A 20133-nucleotide genomic window follows, 5' to 3' on the forward strand; every position below is an offset into this window, starting at 1 on the left:
TACTATTCATGAAGCCCTTGACGAGTCTACTATTCATCAAGCCCTTGACGAGTCTACTATTCATCAAGCCCTTGACTAGTCTACTATTCATCAAGCCCTTGACTAGTCTACTATTCATCAAGCCCTTGAACTAGTCTACTATTCATCAAGCCCTTGAACTAGTCTACTATTCATCAAGCCCTTGAACTAGTCTACTATTCATCAAGCCCCTGACTAGTCTACTATTCATCAAGCCCCTGACTAGTCTACTATGCATCAAGCTCTTGACTAGTCTACTGTTCATCAAGCCCTTGACTAGTCTACTATTCATCAAGCCCTTGACTAGTCTACTATTCATCAAGCCCTTGACTAGTCTACTATTCATCAAGCCCTTGAACTAGTCTACTATTCATCAAGCCCTTGAACTAGTCTACTATTCATCAAGCCCTTGAACTAGTCTACTATTCATCAAGCCCTTGAACTAGTCTACTATTCATCAAGCCCTTGAACTAGTCTACTATTCATCAAGCCCTTGACCTAGTCTACTATTCATCAAGCCCTTGAACTAGTCTACTATTCATCAAGCCCTTGAACTAGTCTTCTATTCAACTAGCCCTTGACTAGTCTACTATTCATCAAGCCCTTGACGAGTCTACTATTCATCAAGCCCTTGAACTAGTCTACTATTCATCAAGCCCTTGACTAGTCTACTGTTCATCAAGCCCTTGACTAGTCTACTATTCATCAAGCCCTTGACTAGTCTACTATTCATCAAGCCCTTGACTAGTCTACTATTCATCAAGCCCTTGACTATACTATTCATCAAGCCCTTGAACTAGTCTACTATTCATCAAGCCCTTGAACTAGTCTACTATTCATCAAGCCCCTGACTAGTCTACTATACATCAAGCCCTGCACTAGTTTACTATTCATCAAGCCCTCGACTAGTCTTCTATTCAGCTAGCCCTTGACTAGTCTACTATTCATCAAGCCCTTGACGAGTCTACTATTCATCAAGCCCTTGACGAGTCTACTATTCATCAAGCCCTTGACGAGTCTACTATTCATCAAGCCCTTGACTAGTCTACTATTCATCAAGCCCTTGACTAGTCTACTATTCATCAAGCCCTTGAACTAGTCTACTATTCATCAAGCCCTTGAACTAGTCTACTATTCATCAAGCCCTTGAACTAGTCTACTATTCAACAAGCCCTTGAACTAGTCTACTATTCATCAAGCCCTTGAACTAGTCTACTATTCATCAAGCCCTTGACTAGTCTACTATACATCAAGCCCTTGAACTAGTCTACTATTCATCAAGCCCTTGAACTAGTCTACTATTCATCAAGCCCTTGACGAGTCTACTATTCATCAAGCCCTTGACGAGTCTACTATTCATCAAGCCCTTGAACTAGTCTACTATTCATCAAGCCCTTGAACTAGTCTACTATTCATCAAGCCCCTGACTAGTCTACTATTCATCAAGCCCTTGACTAGTTTACTATTCATCAAGCCCTTGACTAGTCTTCTATTCAACTAGCCCTTGACTCGTCTACTATTCATCAAGCCCTTGACTAGTCTACTATTCATCAAGCCCTTGACCAGTTTACTATTCATCAAGCCCTTGACTAGTCTACTATTCATCAAGCCCTTGACTAGTCTACTATTCATCAAGCCCTTGAACTAGTATACTATTCATCAAGCCCTTGAACTAGTCTTCTATTCATCAAGCCCTTGACTAGTCTTCTATTCAACTAGCCCTTCACTAGTCTACTATTCATCAAGCCCTTGACGAGTCTACTATTCATCAAGCCCTTGACGAGTCTACTATTCATCAAGCCCTTGAACTAGTCTACTATTCATCAAGCCCCTGACTAGTCTACTATTCATCAAGCCCTATCTCATTCATCAAGCCCTTGAACTAGTCTACTATTCATCAATCCCTTGAACTAGTATACTATTCATCAAGCCCTTGAACTAGTCTACTATTCATCAAGCCCTTGAACTAGTATACTATTCATCAAGCCCTTGAACTAGTCTACTATTCATCAAGCCCTTGACTAGTTTACTATTCATCAAGCCCTTGACTAGTCTTCTATTCAACTAGCCCTTGACTAGTCTACTATTCATCAAGCCCTTGATTTAGTCTACTATTCATCAAGCCCTTGACTAGTCTACTATACATCAAGCCCTTGACTAGTTTACTATTCATCAATCCCTTGACTAGTCTTCTATTCAACTAGCCCTTGACTAGTCTACTATTCATCAAGCCCTTGAATTTGTCTACTTTTCATCAAGCCCCTGGCTAGTCTACTATTCAAAAAGCCCTTGACTAGTCTTCTATTCATCAAGCCCTTGACTAGTCTTCTATTCAACTAGCCCTTGACTAGTCTACTATTCATCAAGCCCTTGACGAGTCTACTATTCATGAAGCCCTTGACGAGTCTACTATTCATCAAGCCCTTGAACTAGTCTACTATTCATCAAGCCCCTGACTAGTCTACTATTCATCAAGCCCTTGACGAGTCTACTATTCATCAAGCCCTTGAACTAGTCTACTATTCATCAAGCCCTTGAACTAGTATACTATTCATCAAGCCCTTGAACTAGTCTACTATTCATCAAGCCCTTGAACTAGTATACTATTCATCAAGCCCTTGAACTAGTCTACTATTCATCAAGCCCTTGACTAGTTTACTATTCATCAAGCCCTTGACTAGTCTTCTATTCAACTAGCCCTTGACTAGTCTACTATTCATCAAGCCCTTGACGAGTCTACTATTCATCAAGCCCTTGATTTAGTCTACTATACATCAAGCCCTTGACTAGTCTACTATACATCAAGCCCTTGACTAGTTTACTATTCATCAATCCCTTGACTAGTCTTCTATTCAACTAGCCCTTGACTAGTCTACTATTCATCAAGCCCTTGAATTTGTCTACTTTTCATCAAGCCCCTGGCTAGTCTACTATTCAAAAAGCCCTTGACTAGTCTGCTATTCATCAAGCCCTCTGCTAGTCTACTAGCGACTTACTGATTGTAAGTCGCTCTGGATAAGAGCGTCTGCTAAATGACTTAAATGTAAATGTACTATTCATCAAGCCCTTGACTAGTCTACTATTCATCAAGCCCTTGACTAGTCTACTATTAATCAAGCCCTTGAACTAGTCTACTATTCATCAAGCCCTTGAACTAGTCTACTATTCATCAAGCCCTTGAACTAGTCTACTATTCATCAAGCCCTTGAACTAGTCTACTATTCATCAAGCCCTTGACTAGTCTACTATACATCAAGCCCTTGACTAGTTTACTATTCATCAAGCCCTCGACTAGTCTTCTATTCAGCTAGCCCTTGACTAGTCTTCTATTCAACTTGACTCGTCTACTATTCATCAAGCCCTTGACTAGTCTACTATTCATCAAGCCCTTGACCAGTTTACTATTCATCAAGCCCTTGACTAGTCTTCTATTCAACTAGCCCTTGACTAGTCTACTATTCATCAAGCCCTTGACTAGTCTACTATTCATCAAGCCCTTGAACTAGTATACTATTCATCAAGCCCTTGAGCTAGTCTACTATTCATCAAGCCCTTGAAGTCTAGTTCATCAAGCCCTTGACCAGTTTACTATTCATCAAGCCCTTGACTAGTCTTCTATTCATCAAGCCCTTGACTAGTCTTCTATTCATCAAGCCCTTGACCAGTTTACTATTCATCAAGCCCTTGACTAGTCTTCTATTCAACTAGCCCTTGACTAGTCTACTATTCATCAAGCCCTTGACGCGTCTACTATTCATCAAGCCCTTGAACTAGTCTACTATTCATCAAGCCCTTGAACTAGTCTACTATTCATCAAGCCCTGACTAGTCTCCTATTCATCAAGCCCTGACTAGTCTATATTCATCAAGCCCTTGACTAGTCTACTATTCATCAAGCCCTTTAGTCTACTATTCATCAAGCCCTTGAACTAGTATACTACTCATCAAGCCCTTGAACTAGTATACTATTCATCAAGCCCTTGAACTAGTCTACTATTCATCAAGCCCTTGACTAGTTTACTATTCATCAAGCCCTTGACTAGTCTTCTATTCAACTAGCCCTTGACTAGTCTACTATTCATCAAGCCCTTGAATTTGTCTACTATTCATCAAGCCCTTCATTTAGTCTACTATTCATCAAGCCCTTGACTAGTCTACTATTCAAAAAGCCCTTCATTTAGTCTACTATACATCAAGCCCTTGACTAGTTTACTATTCATCAATCCCTTGACTAGTCTTCTATTCAACTAGCCCTTGACTAGTCTACTATTCATCAAGCCCTTGAATTTGTCTACTTTTCATCAAGCCCCTGGCTAGTCTACTATTCAAAAAGCCCTTGACTAGTCTGCTATTCATCAAGCCCTCTGCTAGTCTACTAGCGACTTACTGATTGTAAGTCGCTCTGGATAAGAGCGTCTGCTAAATGACTTAAATGTAAATGTACTATTCATCAAGCCCTTGGCTAGTCTACTGTTAATCAAGCCCTTGACTAGTCTAATGTTAATCAAGCCCTTGAATTAGTCTACTTTTCATCAAGCCCTTGGCTAGTCTACTATTCATCAAGCCCTTGGCTAGTCTACTATTCAACAAGCCCTTGAACTAGTCTACTATTCATCAAGCCCTTGAACTAGTCTACTATTCATCAAGCCCTTGAACTAGTCTACTATTCATCAAGCCCTTGAACTAGTCTACTATTCATCAAGCCCTTGAACTAGTCTACTATTCATCAAGCCCTTGACCTAGTCTACTATTCATCAAGCCCTTGAACTAGTCTACTATTCATCAAGCCCTTGAACTAGTCTTCTATTCAACTAGCCCTTGACTAGTCTACTATTCATCAAGCCCTTGACTAGTCTACTATTCATCAAGCCCTTGAACTAGTCTACTATTCATCAAGCCCTTGACTAGTCTACTGTTCATCAAGCCCTTGACTAGTCTACTATTCATCAAGCCCTTGACTAGTCTACTATTCATCAAGCCCTTGACTAGTCTACTATTCATCAAGCCCTTGACTAGTCTACTATTAATCAAGCCCTTGAACTAGTCTACTATTAATCAAGCCCTTGAACTAGTCTACTATTCATCAAGCCCTTGAACTAGTCTACTATTCATCAAGCCCTTGAACTAGTCTACTATTCATCAAGCCCTTGACTAGTCTACTATACATCAAGCCCTTGACTAGTTTACTATTCATCAAGCCCTCGACTAGTCTTCTATTCAGCTAGCCCTTGACTAGTCTTCTATTCAACTAGCCCTTGACTCGTCTACTATTCATCAAGCCTTTGACTAGTCTACTATTCATCAAGCCCTTGACCAGTTTACTATTCATCAAGCCCTTGACTAGTCTTCTATTCAACTAGCCCTTGACTAGTCTACTATTCATCAAGCCCTTGACTAGTCTACTATTCATCAAGCCCTTGAACTAGTATACTATTCATCAAGCCCTTGAGCTAGTCTACTATTCATCAAGCCCTTGACTAGTCTACTATTCATCAAGCCCTTGACCAGTTTACTATTCATCAAGCCCTTGACTAGTCTTCTATTCATCAAGCCCTTGACTAGTCTTCTATTCATCAAGCCCTTGACCAGTTTACTATTCATCAAGCCCTTGACTAGTCTTCTATTCAACTAGCCCTTGACTAGTCTACTATTCATCAAGCCCTTGACGCGTCTACTATTCATCAAGCCCTTGAACTAGTCTACTATTCATCAAGCCCTTGAACTAGTCTACTATTCATCAAGCCCCTGACTAGTCTACTATTCATCAAGCCCTTGACGAGTCTACTATTCATCAAGCCCTTGAACTAGTCTACTATTCATCAAGCCCTTGAACTAGTCTACTATTCATCAAGCCCTTGAACTAGTATACTATTCATCAAGCCCTTGAACTAGTATACTATTCATCAAGCCCTTGAACTAGTCTACTATTCATCAAGCCCTTGACTAGTTTACTATTCATCAAGCCCTTGACTAGTCTTCTATTCAACTAGCCCTTGACTAGTCTACTATTCATCAAGCCCTTGACTAGTCTACTATTCATCAAGCCCTTCATTTAGTCTACTATTCATCAAGCCCTTGACTAGTCTACTATTCAAAAAGCCCTTCATTTAGTCTACTATACATCAAGCCCTTGACTAGTTTACTATTCATCAATCCCTTGACTAGTCTTCTATTCAACTAGCCCTTGACTAGTCTACTATTCATCAAGCCCTTGCATTTGTCTACTTTTCATCAAGCCCCTGGCTAGTCTACTATTCAAAAAGCCCTTGACTAGTCTGCTATTCATCAAGCCCTGTGCTAGTCTACTAGCGACTTACTGATTGTAAGTCGCTCTGGATAAGAGCGTCTGCTAAATTACTTAAATGTAAATGTACTATTCATCAAGCCCTTGGCTAGTCTACTGTTAATCAAGCCCTTGACTAGTCTAATGTTAATCAAGCCCTTGAATTAGTCTACTTTTCATCAAGCCCTTGGCTAGTCTACTATTCATCAAGCCCTTGGCTAGTCTAATGTTAATCAAGCCCTTGAACTAGTCTACTATTCATCAAGCCCTTGAACTAGTCTACTATTCATCAAGCCCCTGACTAGTCTACTATTCATCAAGCCCTTGACGAGTCTACTATTCATCAAGCCCTTGAACTAGTCTACTATTCATCAAGCCCTTGAACTAGTCTACTATTCATCAAGCCCTTGAACTAGTATACTATTCATCAAGCCCTTGAACTAGTATACTATTCATCAAGCCCTTGAACTAGTCTACTATTCATCAAGCCCTTGACTAGTTTACTATTCATCAAGCCCTTGACGAGTCTACTATTCATCAAGCCCTTGACGAGTCTACTATTCATCAAGCCCTTGAACTAGTCTACTATTCATCAAGCCCCTGACTAGTCTACTATTCATCAAGCCCTTGACGAGTCTACTATTCATCAAGCCCTTGAACTAGTCTACTATTCATCAAGCCCTTGAACTAGTATACTATTCATCAAGCCCTTGAACTAGTCTACTATTCATCAAGCCCTTGAACTAGTATACTATTCATCAAGCCCTTGAACTAGTCTACTATTCATCAAGCCCTTGACTTGTTTACTATTCATCAAGCCCTTGACTAGTCTTCTATTCAACTAGCCCTTGACTAGTCTACTATTCATCAAGCCCTTGACTAGTCTACTATTCATCAAGCCCTTGACTAGTCTACTATTCATCAAGCCCTTGACGAGTCTACTATTCATCAAGCCCTTGATTTAGTCTACTATTCATCAAGCCCTTGACTAGTCTACTATACATCAAGCCCTTGACTAGTTTACTATTCATCAATCCCTTGACTAGTCTTCTATTCAACTAGCCCTTGACTAGTCTACTATTCATCAAGCCCTTGAATTTGTCTACTTTTCATCAAGCCCCTGGCTAGTCTACTATTCAAAAAGCCCTTGACTAGTCTGCTATTCATCAAGCCCTCTGCTAGTCTACTAGCGACTTACTGATTGTAAGTCGCTCTGGATTATAGCGTCTGCTAAATGACTTAAATGTAAATGTACTATTCATCAAGCCCTTGGCTAGTCTACTGTTAATCAAGCCCTTGACTAGTCTAATGTTAATCAAGCCCTTGAATTAGTCTACTTTTCATCAAGCCCTTGGCTAGTCTACTATTCATCAAGCCCTTGGCTAGTCTACTATTCAACAAGCCCTTGAACTAGTCTACTATTCATCAAGCCCTTGAACTAGTCTACTATTCATCAAGCCCTTGAACTAGTCTACTATTCATCAAGCCCTTGAACTAGTCTACTATTCATCAAGCCCTTGAACTAGTCTACTATTCATCAAGCCCTTGAACTAGTCTACTATTCATCAAGCCCTTGAACTAGTCTACTATTCATCAAGCCCTTGACCTAGTCTACTATTCATCAAGCCCTTGAACTAGTCTACTATTCATCAAGCCCTTGAACTAGTCTTCTATTCAACTAGCCCTTGACTAGTCTACTATTCATCAAGCCCTTGACGAGTCTACTATTCATCAAGCCCTTGAACTAGTCTACTATTCATCAAGCCCTTGACTAGTCTACTGTTCATCAAGCCCTTGACTAGTCTACTATTCATCAAGCCCTTGACTAGTCTACTATTCATCAAGCCCTTGACTAGTCTACTATTCATCAAGCCCTTGACTAGTCTACTATTAATCAAGCCCTTGAACTAGTCTACTATTCATCAAGCCCTTGACTAGTCTACTATTCATCAAGCCCTTGAACTAGTCTACTATTCATCAAGCCCTTGAACTAGTCTACTATTCATCAAGCCCTTGAACTAGTCTACTATTCATCAAGCCCTTGAACTAGTCTACTATTCATCAAGCCCTTGACTAGTCTACTATACATCAAGCCCTTGACTAGTTTACTATTCATCAAGCCCTCGACTAGTCTTCTATTCAGCTAGCCCTTGACTAGTCTTCTATTCAACTAGCCCTTGACTCGTCTACTATTCATCAAGCCCTTGACTAGTCTACTATTCATCAAGCCCTTGACCAGTTTACTATTCATCAAGCCCTTGACTAGTCTTCTATTCAACTAGCCCTTGACTAGTTTACTATTCATCAAGCCCTTGACTAGTCTACTATTCATCAAGCCCTTGAACTAGTATACTATTCATCAAGCCCTTGAGCTAGTCTACTATTCATCAAGCCCTTGACTAGTCTACTATTCATCAAGCCCTTGACCAGTTTACTATTCATCAAGCCCTTGACTAGTCTTCTATTCATCAAGCCCTTGACTAGTCTTCTATTCATCAAGCCCTTGACCAGTTTACTATTCATCAAGCCCTTGACTAGTCTTCTATTCAACTAGCCCTTGACTAGTCTACTATTCATCAAGCCCTTGACGCGTCTACTATTCATCAAGCCCTTGAACTAGTCTACTATTCATCAAGCCCTTGAACTAGTCTACTATTCATCAAGCCCCTGACTAGTCTACTATTCATCAAGCCCTTGACGAGTCTACTATTCATCAAGCCCTTGAACTAGTCTACTATTCATCAAGCCCTTGAACTAGTATACTATTCATCAAGCCCTTGAACTAGTCTACTATTCATCAAGCCCTTGACTAGTTTACTATTCATCAAGCCCTTGACTAGTCTTCTATTCAACTAGCCCTTGACTAGTCTACTATTCATCAAGCCCTTGACGAGTCTACTATTCATCAAGCCCTTCATTTAGTCTACTATTCATCAAGCCCTTGACTAGTCTACTATTCAAAAAGCCCTTCATTTAGTCTACTATACATCAAGCCCTTGACTAGTTTACTATTCATCAATCCCTTGACTAGTCTTCTATTCAACTAGCCCTTGACTAGTCTACTATTCATCAAGCCCTTGAATTTGTCTACTTTTCTTCAAGCCCCTGGCTAGTCTACTATTCAAAAAGCCCTTGACTAGTCTGCTATTCATCAAGCCCTGTGCTAGTCTACTACCGACTTACTGATTGTAAGTCGCTCTGGATAAGAGCGTCTGCTAAATTACTTAAATGTAAATGTACTATTCATCAAGCCCTTGGCTAGTCTACTGTTAATCAAGCCCTTGACTAGTCTAATGTTAATCAAGCCCTTGAATTAGTCTACTTTTCATCAAGCCCTTGGCTAGTCTACTATTCATCAAGCCCTTGGCTAGTCTAATGTTAATCAAGCCCTTGAATTAGTCTACTTTTCATCAAGCCCTTGGCTAGTCTACTATTCATCAAGCCCTTGAACTAGTCTACTATTCATCAAGCCCTTGAACTAGTCTACTATTCATCAATCCCTTGAACTAGTCTACTATTCATCAAGCCCTTGACCTAGTCTACTATTCATCAAGCCCTTGAACTAGTCTACTATTCATCAAGCCCTTGAACTAGTCTTCTATTCAACTAGCCCTTGACTAGTCTACTATTCATCAAGCCCTTGACGAGTCTACTATTCATCAAGCCCTTGAACTAGTCTACTATTCATCAAGCCCTTGACTAGTCTACTGTTCATCAAGCCCTTGACTAGTCTAATATTCATCAAGCCCTTGACTAGTCTACTATTCATCAAGCCCTTGACTAGTCTACTATTAATCAAGCCCTTGAACTAGTCTACTATTCATCAAGCCCTTGAACTAGTCTACTATTCATCAAGCCCTTGACTAGTTTACTATTCATCAAGCCCTTGACTAGTCTTCTATTCAACTAGCCCTTGACTAGTCTACTATTCATCAAGCCCTTGACGAGTCTACTATTCATCAAGCCCTTCATTTAGTCTACTATTCATCAAGCCCTTGACTAGTCTACTATTCAAAAAGCCCTCCATTTAGTCTACTATACATCAAGCCCTTGACTAGTTTACTATTCATCAATCCCTTGACTAGTCTTCTATTCAACTAGCCCTTGACTAGTCTACTATTCATCAAGCCCTTGAATTTGTCTACTTTTCATCAAGCCCCTGGCTAGTCTACTATTCAAAAAGCCCTTGACTAGTCTGCTATTCATCAAGCCCTGTGCTAGTCTACTACCGACTTACTGATTGTAAGTCGCTCTGGATAAGAGCGTCTGCTAAATTACTTAAATGTAAATGTACTATTCATCAAGCCCTTGGCTAGTCTACTGTTAATCAAGCCCTTGACTAGTCTAATGTTAATCAAGCCCTTGAATTAGTCTACTTTTCATCAAGCCCTTGGCTAGTCTACTATTCATCAAGCCCTTGGCTAGTCTAATGTTAATCAAGCCCTTGAATTAGTCTACTTTTCATCAAGCCCTTGGCTAGTCTACTATTCATCAAGCCCTTGAACTAGTCTACTATTCATCAAGCCCTTGAACTAGTCTACTATTCATCAAGCCCTTGAACTAGTCTACTATTAATCAAGCCCTTGAACTAGTCTACTATTCATCAAGCCCTTGACCTAGTCTACTATTCATCAAGCCCTTGAACTAGTCTACTATTCATCAAGCCCTTGAACTAGTCTTCTATTCAACTAGCCCTTGACTAGTCTACTATTCATCAAGCCCTTGACGAGTCTACTATTCATCAAGCCCTTGAACTAGTCTACTATTCATCAAGCCCTTGACTAGTCTACTGTTCATCAAGCCCTTGACTAGTCTAATATTCATCAAGCCCTTGACTAGTCTACTATTCATCAAGCCCTTGACTAGTCTACTATTAATCAAGCCCTTGAACTAGTCTACTATTCATCAAGCCCTTGAACTAGTCTACTATTCATCAAGCCCTTGAACTAGTCTACTATTCATCAAGCCCTTGAACTAGTCTACTATTCATCAAGCCCTTGACTAGTCTACTATTCATCAAGCCCTTGAACTAGTCTACTATTCATCAAGCCCTTGAACTAGTCTACTATTCATCAAGCCCTTGAACTAGTCTACTATTCATCAAGCCCTTGAACTAGTCTACTATTCATCAAGCCCTTGAACTAGTCTACTATTCATCAAGCCCTTGACTAGTCTACTATACATCAAGCCCTTGACTAGTTTACTATTCATCAAGCCCTCGACTAGTCTTCTATTCAGCTAGCCCTTGACTAGTCTACTATTCATCAAGCCCTTGACGAGTCTACTATTCATCAAGCCCTTGACTAGTCTACTATTCATCAAGCCCTTGACTAGTCTACTATTCATCAAGCCCTTGACGAGTCTACTATTCATCAAGCCCTTGAACTAGTCTACTATTCATCAAGCCCTTGAACTAGTCTACTATTCATCAAGCCCTTGACTAGTCTACTATTCATCAAGCCCTTGACTAGTCTACTATTCATCAAGCCCTTGAACTAGTCTACTATTCATCAAGCCCTTGAACTAGTCTACTATTCAACAAGCCCTTGAACTAGTCTACTATTCATCAAGCCCTTGACTAGTCTACTATACATCAAGCCATTGACTAGTTTACTATTCATCAAGCCCTTGACTAGTCTTCTATTCAACTAGCCCTTGACTAGTCTACTATTCATGAAGCCCTTGACGAGTCTACTATTCATCAAGCCCTTGACGAGTCTACTATTCATCAAGCCCTTGACGAGTCTACTATTCATCAAGCCCTTGACTAGTCTACTATTCATCAAGCCCTTGACGAGTCTACTATTCATCAAGCCATTGACGAGTCTACTATTCATCAAGCCCTTGAACTAGTCTACTATTCATCAAGCCCTTGAACTAGTCTACTATTCATCAAGCCCCTGACTAGTCTACTATTCATCAAGCCCTTGACAAGTCTACTATTCATCAAGCCCTTGAACTAGTCTACTATTCATCAAGCCCTTGAACTAGTCTACTATTCATCAAGCCCTTGAACTAGTCTACTATTCATCAAGCCCTTGACTAGTCTACTATACATCAAGCCCTTGAACTAGTCTACTATTCATCAAGCCCTTGAACTAGTCTACTATTCATCAAGCCCTTGACGAGTCTACTATTCATCAAGCCCTTGAACTAGTCTACTATTCATCAAGCCCTTGACTAGTCTACTATACATCAAGCCCTTGACTAGTTTACTATTCATCAAGCCCTTGACTAGTCTTCTATTCAACTAGCCCTTGACTAGTCTTCTATTCAACTAGCCCTTGAACTAGTCTACTGTTCATCAAGCCCTTGACAAGTCTACTATTCATCAAGCCCTTGACAAGTCTACTATTCATCAAGCCCTTGAACTAGTCTACTATTCATCAAGCCCTTGAACTAGTCTACTATTCAACAAGCCCTTGACTAGTCTACTATTCATCAAGCCCTTGAACTAGTCTACTATTCATCAAGCCCTTGACTAGTCTACTATACATCAAGCCCTTGACTAGTTTACTATTCATCAAGCCCTTGACTAGTCTTCTATTCAACTAGCCCTTGACTAGTCTACTATTCATCAAGCCCTTGACAAGTCTACTATTCATCAAGCCCTTGAACTAGTCTACTATTCATCAAGCTCTTGACTAGTATACTATTCATCAAGCCATTGAACTAGTCTACTATTCATCAAGCCCTTGAACTAGTCTACTATTCAACAAGCCCTTGAACTAGTCTACTATACATCAAGCCCTTGACTAGTCTACTATACATCAAGCCCTTGACTAGTTTACTATTCATCAAGCCCTTGACTAGTCTTCTATTCAACTAGCCCTTGACTAGTCTACTATTCATCAAGCCCTTGACGAGTCTACTATTCATCAAGCCCTTGACGAGTCTACTATTCATCAAGCCCTTGACTAGTCTACTATTCATCAACCCCTTGACGAGTCTACTATTCATCAAGCCCTTGAACTAGTCTACTATTCATCAAGCCCTTGAACTAGTCTACTATTCATCAAGCCCTTGACTAGTCTACTATACATCAAGCCCTTGAACTAGTCTACTATTCATCAAGCCCTTGAACTAGTCTACTATTCATCAAGCCCTTGAACTAGTCTACTATTCATCAAGCCCTTGAACTAGTCTACTATTCATCAAGCCCTTGACTAGTCTACTATACATCAAGCCCTTCACTAGTTTACTATTCATCAAGCCCTTGACTAGTCTTCTATTCAACTAGCCCTTGACTAGTCTACTATTCATCAAGCCCTTGACTAGTCTACTATTCATCAAGCCCTTGAACTAGTATACTATTCATCAAGCCCTTGACTAGTCTACTATTCATCAAGCCCTTTACCAGTTTACTATTCATCAAGCCCTTGACTAGTCTTCTATTCATCAAGCCCTTGACTAGTCTACTATACATCAAGCCCTTGACTAGTTTACTATTCATCAAGCCCTCGACTAGTCTTCTATTCAGCTAGCCCTTGACTAGTCTACTATTCATCAAGCCCTTGAACTAGTCTACTATTCATCAAGCCCTTGAACTAGTCTACTATTCATCAAGCCCTTGAACTAGTCTACTATTCATCAAGCCCTTGACTAGTCTACTATACATCAAGCCCTTGAACTAGTCTACTATTCATCAAGCCCTTGAACTAGTCTACTATTCATCAAGCCCTTGAACTAGTCTACTATTCATCAATCCCTTGAACTAGTCTACTATTCATCAAGCCCTTGACTAGTCAACTATACATCAAGCCCTTGACTAGTTTACTATTCATCAAGCCCTTGACTAGTCTTCTATTCAACTAGCCCTTGACTAGTCTACTATTCATCAAGCCCTTGACTAGTCTACTATTCATCAAGCCCTTGAACTAGTATACTATTCATCAAGCCCTTGACTAGTCTACTATTCATCAAGCCCTTTACCAGTTTACTATTCATCAAGCCCTTGACTAGTCTTCTATTCATCAAGCCCTTGACTAGTCTACTATACATCAAGCCCTTGACTAGTTTACTATTCATCAAGCCCTCGACTAGTCTTCTATTCAACTAGCCCTTGACTCGTCTACTATTCATCAAGCCCTTGACTAGTCTACTATTCATCAAGCCCTTGACCAGTTTACTATTCATCAAGCCCTTGACTAGTCTTCTATTCAACTAGCCCTTGACTAGTCTACTATTCATCAAGCCCTTGACTAGTCTACTATTCATCAAGCCCTTGAACTAGTATACTATTCATCAAGCCCTTGAGCTAGTCTACTATTCATCAAGCCCTTGACTAGTCTACTATTCATCAAGCCCTTGACCAGTTTACTATTCATCAAGCCCTTGACTAGTCTTCTATTCATCAAGCCCTTGACTAGTCTTCTATTCATCAAGCCCTTGACCAGTTTACTATTCATCAAGCCCTTGACTAGTCTTCTATTCATCAAGCCCTTCATTTAGTCTACTATTCATCAAGCCCTTGACTAGTCTACTATTCAAAAAGCCCTTCATTTAGTCTACTATACATCAAGCCCTTGACTAGTTTACTATTCATCAATCCCTTGACTAGTCTTCTATTCAACTAGCCCTTGACTAGTCTACTATTCATCAAGCCCTGTGCTAGTCTACTAGCGACTTACTGATTGTAAGTCGCTCTGGATAAGAGCGTCTGCTAAATTACTTAAATGTAAATGTACTATTCATCAAGCCCTTGGCTAGTCTACTGTTAATCAAGCCCTTGACTAGTCTAATGTTAATCAAGCCCTTGAATTAGTCTACTTTTCATCAAGCCCTTGGCTAGTCTACTATTCATCAAGCCGTTGGCTAGTCTAATGTTAATCAAGCCCTTGAATTAGTCTACTTTTCATCAAGCCCTTGGCTAGTCTACTATTCATCAAGCCCTTGAACTAGTCTACTATTCATCAAGCCCTTGAACTAGTCTACTATTCATCAAGCCCTTGAACTAGTCTACTATTCATCAAGCCCTTGAACTAGTCTACTATTCATCAAGCCCTTGAACTAGTCTACTATTCATCAAGCCCTTGACCTAGTCTACTATTCATCAAGCCCTTGAACTAGTCTACTATTCATCAAGCCCTTGAACTAGTCTTCTATTCAACTAGCCCTTGACTAGTTTACTATTCATCAAGCCCTCGACTAGTCTTCTATTCAGCTAGCCCTTGACTAGTCTACTATTCATCAAGCCCTTGACGAGTCTACTATTCATCAAGCCCTTGACTAGTCTACTATTCATCAAGCCCTTGACTAGTCTACTATTCATCAAGCCCTTGACGAGTCTACTATTCATCAAGCCCTTGAACTAGTCTACTATTCATCAAGCCCTTGAACTAGTCTACTATTCATCAAGCCCTTGACTAGTCTACTATTCATCAAGCCCTTGACTAGTCTACTATTCATCAAGCCCTTGACGAGTCTACTATTCATCAAGCCCTTGAACTAGTCTACTATTCATCAAGCCCTTGAACTAGTCTACTATTCAACAAGCCCTTGAACTAGTCTACTATTCATCAAGCCCTTGACTAGTCTACTATACATCAAGCCATTGACTAGTTTACTATTCATCAAGCCCTTGACTAGTCTTCTATTCAACTAGCCCTTGACTAGTCTACTATTCATGAAGCCCTTGACGAGTCTACTATTCATCAAGCCCTTGACGAGTCTACTATTCATCAAGCCCTTGACGAGTCTACTATTCATCAAGCCCTTGACTAGTCTACTATTCATCAAGCCCTTGACGAGTCTACTATTCATCAAGCCCTTGACTAGTCTACTATTCATCAAGCCCTTGACTAGTCTACTATTCATCAAGCCCTTGACGAGTCTACTATTCATCAAGCCCTTGAACTAGTCTACTATTCATCAAGCCCTTGAACTAGTCTACTATTCATCAAGCCCTTGACTAGTCTACTATTCATCAAGCCCTTGACTAGTCTACTATTCATCAAGCCCTTGACGAGTCTACTATTCATCAAGCCCTTGAACTAGTCTACTATTCATCAAGCCCTTGAACTAGTCTACTATTCAACAAGCCCTTGAACTAGTCTACTATTCATCAAGCCCTTGACTAGTCTACTATACATCAAGCCATTGACTAGTTTACTATTCATCAAGCCCTTGACTAGTCTTCTATTCAACTAGCCCTTGACTAGTCTACTATTCATGAAGCCCTTGACGAGTCTACTATTCGTCAAGCCCTTGACGAGTCTACTATTCATCAAGCCCTTGACGAGTCTACTATTCATCAAGCCCTTGACTAGTCTACTATTCATCAAGCCCTTGACGAGTCTACTATTCATCAAGCCCTTGACGAGTCTACTATTCATCAAGCCCTTGAACTAGTCTACTATTCATCAAGCCCTTGAACTAGTCTACTATTCATCAAGCCCCTGACTAGTCTACTATTCATCAAGCCCTTGACAAGTCTACTATTCATCAAGCCCTTGAACTAGTCTACTATTCATCAAGCCCTTGAACTAGTCTACTATTCATCAAGCCCTTGAACTAGTCTACTATTCATCAAGCCCTTGACTAGTCTACTATACATCAAGCCCTTGAACTAGTCTACTATTCATCAAGCCCTTGAACTAGTCTACTATTCATCAAGCCCTTGAACTAGTCTACTATTCATCAAGCCCTTGACGAGTCTACTATTCATCAAGCCCTTGAACTAGTCTACTATTCATCAAGCCCTTGACTAGTCTACTATACATCAAGCCCTTGACTAGTTTACTATTCATCAAGCCCTTGACTAGTCTTCTATTCAACTAGCCCTTGACTAGTCTTCTATTCAACTAGCCCTTGAACTAGTCTACTGTTCATCAAGCCCTTGACAAGTCTACTATTCATCAAGCCCTTGACAAGTCTACTATTCATCAAGCCCTTGAACTAGTCTACTATTCATCAAGCCCTTGAACTAGTCTACTATTCAACAAGCCCTTGACTAGTCTACTATTCATCAAGCCCTTGAACTAGTCTACTATTCATCAAGCCCTTGAACTAGTCTACTATTCATCAAGCCCTTGACTAGTCTACTATACATCAAGCCCTTGACTAGTTTACTATTCATCAAGCCCTTGACTAGTCTTCTATTCAACTAGCCCTTGACTAGTCTACTATTCATCAAGCCCTTGACAAGTCTACTATTCATCAAGCCCTTGAACTAGTATACTATTCATCAAGCTCTTGACTAGTCTACTGTTCATCAAGCCCTTGACAAGTCTACTATTCATCAAGCCCTTGAACTAGTCTACTATTCATCAAGCTCTTGACTAGTCTACTATTCATCAAGCCATTGAACTAGTCTACTATTCATCAAGCCCTTGAACTAGTCTACTATTCATCAAGCCCTTGACGAGTCTACTATTCATCAAGCCCTTGACGAGTCTACTATTCATCAAGCCCTTGACTAGTCTACTATTCATCAAGCCCTTGACTAGTCTACTATTCATCAACCCCTTGACGAGTCTACTATTCATCAAGCCCTTGAACTAGTCTACTATTCATCAAGCCCTTGACTAGTCTACTATACATCAAGCCCTTGAACTAGTCTACTATTCATCAAGCCCTTGAACTAGTCTACTATTCATCAAGCCCTTGAACTAGTCTACTATTCATCAAGCCCTTGAACTAGTCTACTATTCATCAAGCCCTTGAACTAGTCTACTATTCATCAAGCCCTTGACTAGTCTACTATACATCAAGCCCTTGACTAGTTTACTATTCATCAAGCCCTTGACTAGTCTTCTATTCAACTAGCCCTTGACTAGTCTACTATTCATCAAGCCCTTGACTAGTCTACTATTCATCAAGCCCTTGAACTAGTATACTATTCATCAAGCCCTTGACTAGTCTACTATTCATCAAGCCCTTGACTAGTCTTCTATTCATCAAGCCCTTGACTAGTCTTCTATTCAACTAGCCCTTGACTAGTCTACTATTCATCAAGCCCTTGACGAGTCTACTATTCATCAAGCCCTTGAACTAGTCTACTATTCATCAAGCCCTTGAACTAGTCTACTATTCATCAAGCCCTTGAACTAGTCTACTATTCATCAAGCCCTTGAACTAGTATACTATTCATCAAGCCCTTGAACTAGTCTACTATTCAGCAAGCCCTTGACTAGTTTACTATTCATCAAGCCCTTGACTAGTCTTCTATTCAACTAGCCCTTGACTAGTCTACTATTCATCAAGCCCTTGACTAGTCTACTATTCATCAAGCCCTTGACTAGTCTACTATTCATCAAGCCCTTGACGAGTCTACTATTCATCAAGCCCTTGATTTAGTCTACTATTCATCAAGCCCTTGACTAGTTTACTATTCATCAATCCCTTGACTAGTCTTCTATTCAACTAGCCCTTGACTAGTCTACTAGTCATCAAGCCCTTGAATTTGTCTACTTTTCATCAAGCCCCTGGCTAGTCTACTATTCAAAAAGCCCTTGACTAGTCTGCTATTCATCAAGCCCTCTGCTAGTCTACTAGCGACTTACTGATTGTAAGTCGCTCTGGATAAGAGCGTCTGCTAAATGACTTAAATGTAAATGTACTATTCATCAAGCCCTTGGCTAGTCTACTGTTAATCAAGCCCTTGACTAGTCTAATGTTAATCAAGCCCTTGAATTAGTCTACTTTTCATCAAGCCCTTGGCTAGTCTACTATTCATCAAGCCCTTGGCTAGTCTAATGTTAATCAAGCCCTTGAATTAGTCTACTTTTCATCAAGCCCTTGGCTAGTCTACTATTCAACAAGCCCTTGACTAGTCTGCTGTTCATCAAGCTCTCTGCTAGTTTACTATTCATCAAGCCCTTGGCTAGTCTACTGTTAATCAAGCCCTTGATTATATGAATCAGATGTGCTAGTGTTGGGATCCGATATGGGAAACGGTAGTCCCAGAGGACTGGGTTGATTAACACTGCTAGTGTTGGGATCCGATATGGGAAACGGTAGTCCCAGAGGCCTGGGTTGATTAACACTGCTAGTGTTGGGATCCGATATGGGAAACGGTAGTCCCAGAGGCCTGGGTTGATTAACACTGCTAGTGTTGGGATCCGATATGGGAAACGGTAGTCCCAGAGGCCTGGGTTGATTAACACTGCTAGTGTTGGGATCCGATATGGGAAACGGTAGTCCCAGAGGCCTGGGTTGATTAACACTGCTAGTGTTGGGATCCGATATGAGAAACGGTAGTCCCAGAGGACTGGGTTGATTAACACTGCTAGTGTTGGGATCCGATATGGGAAACGGTAGTCCCAGAGGCCTGGGTTGATTAACACTGCTAGTGTTGGGATCCGATATGAGAAACGGTAGTCCCAGAGGCCTGGGTTGATTAACACTGCTAGTGTTGGGATCCGATATGGGAAACGGTAGTCCCAGAGGCCTGGGTTGATTAACACTGCTAGTGTTGGGATCCGATATGAGAAACGGTAGTCCCAGAGGACTGGGTTGATTAACACTGCTAGCGAACCTCACGTCTCCTCATTCTAATTAGTCTGATGATAATGTTGTTAATGATAATGGTGTTGTTTCATCACCGTGACATTTCACATAAGATGCCTCTCACCTGGATTCTGAAGCTGGTAGCTACTACGCTAGTCACAGAACAAACACATTTCAGCTCTTCTAACTGAAGACAGCCTCTCCATGAGAGGAGGCTGTTTTAATAGAAATCATATTCCTTTTGATGTCAGACAACCGCGTTTAATTGTGTAGACGTGAGCTGTGCCTCCATATACTGTGCAGTAACTAACGTGTGTGTGTGTGTGTGTGTGTGTGTGTGTGTGTGTGTGTGTGTGTGTGTGTGTGTGTGTGTGTGTGTGTGCG

At 40.6% G+C, this 20133-nt stretch overlaps 1 protein-coding gene across 2 annotated transcripts in view; it reads left to right on the forward strand.

The window, feature by feature from the left end:
- The window catches only part of ripor2 (RHO family interacting cell polarization regulator 2), a 103907-nt gene that overhangs the window by 49428 nt on the left and 34346 nt on the right, over positions 1–20133 (forward strand). The gene's annotated exons all lie outside the window — the stretch shown is intronic.

The sequence above is a fragment of the Oncorhynchus nerka genome, linkage group LG7 (genome assembly GCF_034236695.1).
Source record: "Oncorhynchus nerka isolate Pitt River linkage group LG7, Oner_Uvic_2.0, whole genome shotgun sequence".
NCBI classification, from domain to species: Eukaryota; Metazoa; Chordata; class Actinopteri; order Salmoniformes; family Salmonidae; genus Oncorhynchus; species Oncorhynchus nerka.